This window comes from Vigna unguiculata, unplaced genomic scaffold, assembly GCF_037176805.1.
Source record: "Vigna unguiculata cultivar grain cowpea cultivar isolate G323 ecotype 2 unplaced genomic scaffold, ASM3717680v1 ptg000403l, whole genome shotgun sequence".
Taxonomy (NCBI): Eukaryota; Viridiplantae; Streptophyta; class Magnoliopsida; order Fabales; family Fabaceae; genus Vigna; species Vigna unguiculata.
Window position 1 is genome coordinate 17,501 of NW_028197038.1, and position 9,731 is coordinate 27,231.

A 9,731-nucleotide genomic window follows, 5' to 3' on the forward strand; every position below is an offset into this window, starting at 1 on the left:
CCCTCCCTCAGAATTCTTTCGGATTGTCAGCCATAAAGGGAATAGATCAGTTCCTAAAAAAAAAAAAGAAAACTATAACACATTACATTCTAAGGGGGAGTAAACTTCTTCTATTGGAAAAATCTTATATCTTATACTTATATGGTGGTACATTGTGAAACTAAAAGAAATAAAATAGAAAAAATGAACTATAAAAATTTGAATTTCATTTGAATATTCTATTCATATTAATATGATATGAATAGAATATTCAAATGAAATACTATAAATCTATTTATACGTCGTCTAGTATTTAATAATATAGAATATCTATCTGTATCTCTATATAGATAAATATAATTTTTTATTAATAGGAACTTACTTTTTTAAGAAAAAAGTAAATCAAAATATTCGATAGAATGATAATTTCAATTCAATTATATAGATATATAGAAAAAAACCATATATAATAATAGAAATGTAATAATAGAAATGGGAATTCTTGATAAAAATGAATAGTAATAGAAAATATTTTATTTGGGAGACAATATCTATTATCTAAATTTCTTTTTCATTATCCCTATATCCCTATATAGAATATCAGGCCCATCTCTGTATAAATAGAATCGCATATCAAGTACAATGAAAACGCGGATATAGTCGAATGGTAAAATTTCTCTTTGCCAAGGAGAAGACGCGGGTTCGATTCCCGCTATCCGCCCTATGTATTTAATAGTCATAGTATGAAAAATGCCATAGAATTTACTGCGTATAATGCCCTTCTTCTTGAAACCTTGTTTTTTTATCAAATTCAAAAAGTTGCGGAGACGGGATTTGAACCCGTAACCTCAAGGTTATGAGCCTTGCGAGCTACCAAGTTGCTCTACTCCGCGATAAAGAAAAGAATTGATAACTAATGAACAAAAACAAAGATGGAATGCGTCCCTTTACCATATCTATATAAATAGAATAAACCATTTATACATAACGGTAAAGGGACCCTCCTATGATCGCTGATAATAAAATGAAAAAAATGAAGATAATTGGAAATCCTTACCAACTGGATCTTGTTGCACCCGGCAAGAAACATGCATGAACCATTTCCCGAAGTATGTGTCCAGATAATCCAAAGTCTCGATAATTAGCTCTCGGTCTTCCGGTCGAAAAACAACGTCGATGAAGACGTATAGGTGCACTATTACGCGGTAGTGATTCTAATTTTCCATGAATTTCCCATTTCTCACTTAACGACGGAACTTTGCTTATTTCTTTTTTTGAGGATCGGCGAATCAAATGATATTTCTGTTCCAATTTTTGTCTCTTCTTTTCCCTCTGAATAACACTTTTCCTTGCCATAATGGTTAATTTGCTATTAGCATCAATGATAGAAGTCGGATCCTAGATGTATAAGTGGCTTCTCTTCCCTATAGAAGGAAATGAGATTCTTGCCAGATATATATAATAAAGAATTCAATTAACCGAATTTGCCCGATGTAGAGGCAATTAAGAAGGCTGCATAAGTAAATATATAACCTACGGAAAAGTGGGCTAGTCCAACCAATCTTGCTTGCACAATGGAAAGAGCCACTGGTTTATCTCTCCATCGAATCAAATTAGCCAAAGGTGTACGTTCATGAGCCCATGCCAAAGTTTCAATCAATTCCTGCCAATATCCGCGCCAAGAAATTAAGAACATAAATCCAGTAGCCCAAACAAGATGTCCAAACAAGAACATCCATGCCCAGACTGATAAACTATTCATACCAAAAGGGTTATATCCATTGATAAGTTGTGAAGAGTTCAACCATAGATAATCTCTTAACCATCCCATCAAATAGGTAGAAGATTCATTAAACTGTGAAATATTACCCTGCCATAGTGTAATGTGTTTCCAATGCCAATAAAAAGTAACCCATCCAATGGTATTTAACATCCAGAAAACTGCCAAATAAAATGCGTCCCAAGCGGAAATATCACAAGTTCCGCCTCGTCCCGGGCCATCACAAGGAAAACTATAACCAAAATCTTTTTTATCAGGCATTAACTTAGAACCACGCGCATCCAAAGCACCTTTTACTAAAATCAAAGTAGTTGTATGTAAACCAAGAGCAATAGCATGATGAACCAAGAAGTCTCCAGGCCCTATTGTTAAGAATAGAGAATTACTATTCTCATTTACAGCGTTTAACCAACCAGGCAACCATATGCTTCGTCCCGCATTGAACGCCGGACTGTTCGTTGAAGATAAAAGTATATCGAACCCATAGGAAGTTTTACCATGAGCAGATTGTATCCATTGGGCAAATATAGGTTCAATCAAAATTTGTTTCTCCGGAGTACCAAAAGCAAGCATGACATCGTTATGGACATAAAGTCCCAGAGTATGGAACCCCAGAAAGAGGCTAGCCCAACTTAAGTGGGATATGATAGCTTCTTTATGGTCTAACATTCTTGCCAAGACATTATCTTGATTCTGCTCTGGATTATAATCTCTAATAAAAAAGATAGCTCCATGAGCAAAAGCCCCTGTCATAATGAAGCCTGCTATATATTGATGATGAGTATATAAGGCAGCTTGAGTAGTAAAGTCTTGCGCTATAAACGCATAAGCAGGTAAAGAGTACATGTGTTGTGCTACCAAGGAAGTAATAACCCCTAAAGAGGCTAGAGCAAGACCTAATTGAAAATGAATTGAATTATTGATTGTATCATAAAGACCCTTATGCCCACGCCCCAATCTACCCCCCGGAGGAGTATGTGCTTCTAAAAGATCTTTAATACTGTGACCAATCCCGAAATTAGTTCTATACATATGGCCAGCAACTAGAAAAATAAACGCAATAGCCAAATGATGGTGTGCAATATCAGTTAACCATAAACTTTGAGTTTGCGGATGAAATCCTCCGAGAAGTGTTAGAATAGCAGTTCCTGCTCCTTGAGGGGTACCAAATATATGATTATTGGAATCTGGGTTTTGAGCATAAAGATTCCACTGACCTGTAAAAAATGGACCTAATCCCTCGGGGTGCGGCAAGATATCTAATAAATTGTTCCATCGAACGGATTCCCCCCTGGACCCCGGAATAGCAACATGAACTAAATGCCCTGTCCAAGCCAAGGAACTTACTCCGAATAGTCCTGACAAATGATGATTGAGGCGGGATTCGGCATTTTTAAACCACGAAACACTCGGTTTCCATTTTGGTTGTAGGTGTAACCAACCTGCTATTAAAGATATAATAGAAAGTATTAATAGAAAAATAGCTCCAGTATAAAGATCCCCATTAGTACGTAAACCGATTGTATACCACCACTGATAAACACCAGAATAGGCTATATTAACAGGACCTAGAGCACCCCCTCGAGTAAAAGCTTCTACAGCTGGTTGACCAAAATGAGGATCCCAAATTGCATGAGCAATAGGTCTTACATGTAAAGGATCCTGTACCCATGTCTCAAAATTACCTTGCCAAGCTACATGAAAGAGATTCCCGGAAGTCCACAGAAAAATGATTGCTAATTGCCCGAAATGAGAAGCAAAAATATTCTGATAAAGACGTTCCTCAGTAATATCATCATGACTTTCGAAGTCATGTGCGGTAGCAATACCAAACCAAATACGACGAGTAGTGGGGTCTTGAGCTAAGCCTTGACTAAAGCTTGGAAATCTTAATGCCATAATGATTTTCAAATCCTCCTAGCTATTATCCTACTGCAATAATTCTTGCTAAGAAGAATGCCCATGTTGTGGCAATTCCACCTAGAAGGTAATGTGTTACTCCTACAGCACGTCCTTGTACAATGCTCAAGGCTCTGGGCTGAGTAGCAGGAGCAACTTTTAATTTATTATGAGCCCAAACAATGGATTCAATAAGTTCTTGCCAATAACCACGCCCGCTGAATAGAAACATTAAACTAAAAGCCCATACAAAATGTGCACCCAAGAAAAAAAGACCATATGCAGATAATGAAGAACCATAAGACTGAATTACCTGGGATGCCTGCGCCCATAAGAAATCACGAAGCCACCCATTAATGGTAATGGAACTCTGCGCAAAATTTCCTCCTGTGATATGAGTTACTATCCCTTGATCACTTATACTACCCCAAACATCTGACTGCATTTTCCAACTGAAATGGAATATAACTACGGAAATTGAATTGTACATCCAAAATAGTCCTAAGAAGACATGATCCCAAGCGGATACTTGGCATGTCCCCCCTCTTCCAGGTCCATCACAAGGGAAACGAAAACCTAGATTTGCTTTATCCGGTATCAATCGTGAACTACGAGCAAATAGAACACCCTTTAAGAGTATCAATACTGTTACATGAATTGTAAATGCATGAATATGATGGACCAAAAAATCCGCAGTTCCTAAAGGAATAGGTAACAAAGCAACTTTACCGCCCACTGCTACTAAATTTTCACCTCCCCAAGTCAAACTGGTACTTGTTGCTGCACCTGGGGCTGTTGTGCCAGGTGCTAAAGCGTGGGTATTTTGTATCCATTGAGCAAAGATCGGCTGTAATTGTATAGCAGTATCTGAAAACATATCTTGAGGGCGCCCTAATGCGCTCATGGTATCATTATGAATATACAAACCAAAACTGTGAAAACCTAAAAAGATACATACCCAGTTAAGATGTGATATGATTGAATCACGATGTCTAAGGACACGATCTAATAGATCGTTGTATCGAATAGTCGGATCATAATCTCTTACCATAAAAATCGCTGCATGCGCAGCAGCACCGACTATGAGAAATCCACCAATCCACATGTGATGTGTAAACAATGACAGTTGTGTACCATAGTCAGTAGCTAGGTATGGATAAGGAGGCATAGAATACATATGGTGAGCTACAACAATGGTCAAAGAGCCTAACATAGCTAGATTAATAGATAATTGAGCATGCCATGACGTTGTTAGAATCTCATATATACCTTTATGACCCTGGCCTGTAAATGGACCTTTATGTGCCTCTAAAATGTCTTTTATATTGTGACCAATACCCCAGTTGGTCCTATACATGTGACCCGCTATCAAGAAAAGAATTGCAATAGCTAAATGATGGTGTATAATATCGGTCAGCCATAAACCTCCAGTTACTGGATCTAATCCTCCACGAAAAGTAAGAAATTCTCCGTATTTTGACCAATTCAAGGTAAAAAATGGGGTTGCTCCCTCGGAAAAACTCGGATAAAGTTGAGCCAAAAGATCCCGATTTAGGATAAATTCATGAGGAAGTGGTATCTCTTTGGGATCTACTGCAGCATTTAGAAATTGGTTAATCGGTAAAGATACATGTATTTGATGTCCTGCCCAAGAAAGAGACCCCAACCCTAGGAGCCCTGTCAAATGGTGATTCAACATAGATTCTACATCTTGGAACCAAGCCAATTTTGGAGCAGCTTTGTGATAATGAAACCAACCAGCAAAAAGCATTAAGGCTGCAAAGACCAATGCACCAATTGCAGTACAATAGAGTTGTAATTCATTAGTTATTCCAGATGCTCTCCAAATCTGAAAAAAACCAGAGGTTATTTGTATTCCTCGGAACCCCCCCCCTACATCACCATTCAATATTTCTTGACCCACTATTGGCCAAACCACCTGAGCACTAGGCCTAATGTGAGTAGGATCACTTAACCATGCCTCATAATTGGAAAAACGAGCACCATGAAAATACATGCCACTCAGCCAAAGAAAGATGATAGAGAGTTGGCCAAAATGCGCACTAAAAACTTTTCGGGAAATCTCCTCTAAATCATTAGTATGGCTATCAAAATCATGAGCGTCAGCATGTAGGTTCCAGATCCAAGTAGTAGTATCTGGTCCCTTAGCTATTGTTCTTGAGAAATGACCAGGTTTTGCCCATTCCTCAAAAGAAGTTTTTATAGGATCCCTATCTACCAAAATTTTAACTTCTGGTTCCGGTGAACGAATAATCATTGAGTCCTCCTCTTTCCAGACAACACATACAAAGAGACCTGCCAACATAAAACAGAATTAGTGAACTTATTAGAGATGTTTCTATTGAGTTTTGTTCTCTCCTATCTCTCATGTATTGGATATCTTAGTAAATTTCATTTCTTTAGTTTTTCACTAGAACAATTATGATCTCGAAGTCAATTCGGGGCAAGTGTTCGAATCTATTATGACATAAGAGTGAGGCGCTCAACGGACCTATTTTAATCTTCTAAGACCTTTTTGGGAACTCTGAATGGAAGTTCAATAATTTTTCGTGCAGCCTAATCAAATGTATTCAGATTTTATTCTAATTCTATTCCTTAGATTTTATTTTTTTTTTTAGATAAAGTATAAGTATGTACTCTATTTCAAATTGAGCAGGCATTAGCATTCATTATTAGGCAATATACCTATATTTTATTTCTTTTTTTGAAGGTCTCTTTTCTTAATTTGATTGAATATTAGTTTAAATAACAGAAAAAAGGAGAAAATTATCTACTGTATCCACATCTCGTTTATTTCTATGAAATACTAGACAAAATCGAACAAAATTAGAAGGGATATATTTAAATTATGTGATTGGTCGTTCCTATAGAAATGATTTTTGAATTTGATAGGGACAAGAAACAAGAATTTATAACAATATATATTTATCTATCTATATCTTTATATAGATAGATAAATATATAAGAAAAAAAAGAAACAGAGTGTTCTTATTCAAAACGCCCTGTGATCTTCAACCAATTCTGTGCTGCAATATAATTACCGGGGGTGAGAGCTATAGCTTGTTTCCAATATTCAGCGGCTTGATTAAACCAAGACTCCGCAACTTCTGAGTCTCCCTGCCGAATGGCCTGTTCTCCTCGGTCGAAATAGGTGAGTCAATTCCTTTCCTTAGAACCGTACTTGAGAATTTCCTGACTCATACGGCTCAGTAGTCAATTCTTTTTTTGTTCTATTATCTTGAAGTTAACTAAAAGAAAAAAAGAAATTATTAATATGAGTTTCAAACTTTCATTTTTACTAATAAATAAAGAATTTCAAAGAATTTCATCTTTTTTTTTAGTTTTATCTTTTCTCCTACCTTCAGAAAAGGGAATCAAGCATTGGCATTAACGCCCTAATTCTAATTTTCTGAAAGGTAACTATCTCGATTTTATATATCATATACAAAAATATATGATAGATTCATTTCTATAGAATCTTGGTAAAAGTTTTTTCTTTCTTATCTTATAAGTTCTTATAAGTAAAGAGAAAATACTTTCTATCTTTGGGATTTGATACTACACCGCTGCTCAAAATACCAGGGGATCCTTTTTATTACATAAGTGGATTCCTGACTTCTTTATTTATCATGAGATAAGGAAGCAGTTTTTATTATATCGATTGAAAACCGTGTTAATTGATCCTTACGATGCTTCCTTTATCAATTAGATCTTTTATCCATAGAAAAAGAGGGTATCTAGACATATCGATTTCTTCATATTTTTACTTCTATGAAGTTTCTTTGCTACAGCTGATAAAAATCGTTGTTTTGAACGATATATATATGTAGAAAGCCTTTCTTATTTATAATTATTTATATTTCTATATTTCTTATATTAAAATTTGTGGATTTGCTTGTTCTTTTCTTTTTTCTTTCTATAGTGGAGATAGTCGCACGTAATGACAGATCACGGCCATATTATTAAAAGCTTGGGGTAAAAATGGGTTTCGTTCGAGCGCCCGAAAATAATATTCCAAAGCTTTAGTATGTTCTCCGTTACTTGTGTGAATAAGGCCTATGTTATAAAGTATATAACTTCGATCATAGGGATCAATTTCCAGTCGCATAGCCTCATAATAATTCTGTAAAGCTTCTGCATAATTTCCTTCAGATTGAGCTGACATCCGTTACGGTCGTCATTCGGTTCAAAGAATCTCCGCTCCAGAACTGTACGTGAGATTTTCATCTCATACGGCTCCCCCCTTATGTGTGTAATGAGAAAAATCCATCAAATCAAAAAATATTCCAGTATTCTCATTCTCAACTGAACAGAGCTAGTGTTTTTACAATAAATCTCTAGCCAACCTTCCTGTCAAAAATTATTTCTTAACATTAAGTATGTAGGTACTTGATAAAAAAAAATAAGAACTTCAACAATTTCTTTGTCCTCTACGCTGCTTAATTTCCTGGAATTAGTCACCTCAATAATCTTCGATGGTTCTATGGGTATCCAAAATATGAACGAGATGGATATTTATTGTCCCAACCATTCCTGTTAGTCCCAATCTCGATAAGCCATGGATATAGATAGATACAAAGTTTTCGTGTCCTTGATTCCCAAGCGTAGTGCTTCTTTCCCAATGTTGCCTATCAGTACTAGTAATTTGGGGTTGACCTAACCCCATAAGTATAGGTATAACCTTTCGCTTAATACTAGAAACCTAAAATTCAAGCATATAAGGCTTCATTAATCGAGGATACACGACAGAAGGAATTAATCCTTTTATTTACAAATTTCACCTTCAACACGCGTGGGGTTTTTCCATTCCATTTTTTTTTGACCGAAATCGGTCAAAAAAAATGGAATCAAATCACACCATCTCTGTAATAAGTGAATGCCCTTTTTTCTCCTGAAGTTGTCGGAATTATTCGTAATAAGATATTGGCTACAATTGAAAAGGTCTTATCTATAAAATTTTCATTTATCCGAGATCTAGGCATAGGTAGAAATCCATTCTATAATTTAATTAATCATGGTGTGAGAAATCAATCCCACAAATAAAGGAATTGTATAATTATAATACAGTGCGAAATAACGTAAAAATGAACTCATCAATCAAATTTGTTTATCCTAAGACCTTGTAGGAGGTTTTTTTTTAATTTTACTTTGTATTTTTATAGTTTGAATAGGTTTTATGCATTTATGAAAAATAGGATTGATTCACTATTCAACATTCAACCGGTTTCTGGGCATCATTATATAGGAGAGATGGCCGAGTGGTTCAAGGCGTAGCATTGGAACTGCTATGTAGGCTTTTTGTTTACCGGGGGTTCGAATCCCTCTCTTTCCGAATCTTTACCAAATTCATCAATATTACTCATCCCAATGCATACCATTATTTCATATTTCAAATTTGTTTGTTGATATGGACAACTTTATATTCCTCATTTTTCGGTAATACAAAAAATAGTGGATAACGGGTGGGCAAGGAATAAAAATTTTCGCATATCCATGTCTATGATATATGAATAGCAGAAAATCCTTGTAAAAAAAACTCTTGTTATTTTAGTTAAGTTTAAGTTTGACGAGAATAATATTCTACAACCAGTAATTCATTTATTTTCAAACCAACCCATTTATTATCTATTATTTGATTAATTAAACCTTTATATTGGAAAGGGTGAACAGTCAAATGATTTGGCAATTTCTCATGGGGGGCTGAATCAAAATAATTTTGAATAAGAGTTTTAGATTTTTGTTCATCCTTTGCTGTAATAATATCTTGAGGTTTACAACGATAACTTGGTATATCCACTATACGACCATTAACTAAAACATGTCTATGGTTTATAAATTGGCGGGCTTGAGGAATAGTCGCAGCCATACCCAATCGAAAAAGTATGTTATCCAAGCGCATTTCAAGTAGTTGTAATAAAACCTGACCAGTTGATCCTTTAGCTTTTCCGGAGATACGAACGTATTTAAGCAATTGTCGTTCTGTAAGACCATAATGAAAACGCAATTTTTGTTTTTCTTCTAAACGAATACGATATTGAGATTTTTTACTGAA

At 35.5% G+C, this 9,731-nt stretch overlaps 1 non-coding gene across 1 annotated transcript; it reads left to right on the forward strand.

Moving 5' to 3' along the window:
• The first annotated feature begins 8,923 nt into the window (after positions 1-8,923).
• Positions 8,924-9,011, forward strand: TRNAS-GGA (transfer RNA serine (anticodon GGA)). Its single transcript has one exon. It is a non-coding gene; the product is annotated as a tRNA-Ser (tRNA).
• Positions 9,012-9,731: the final 720 nt, after the last annotated feature.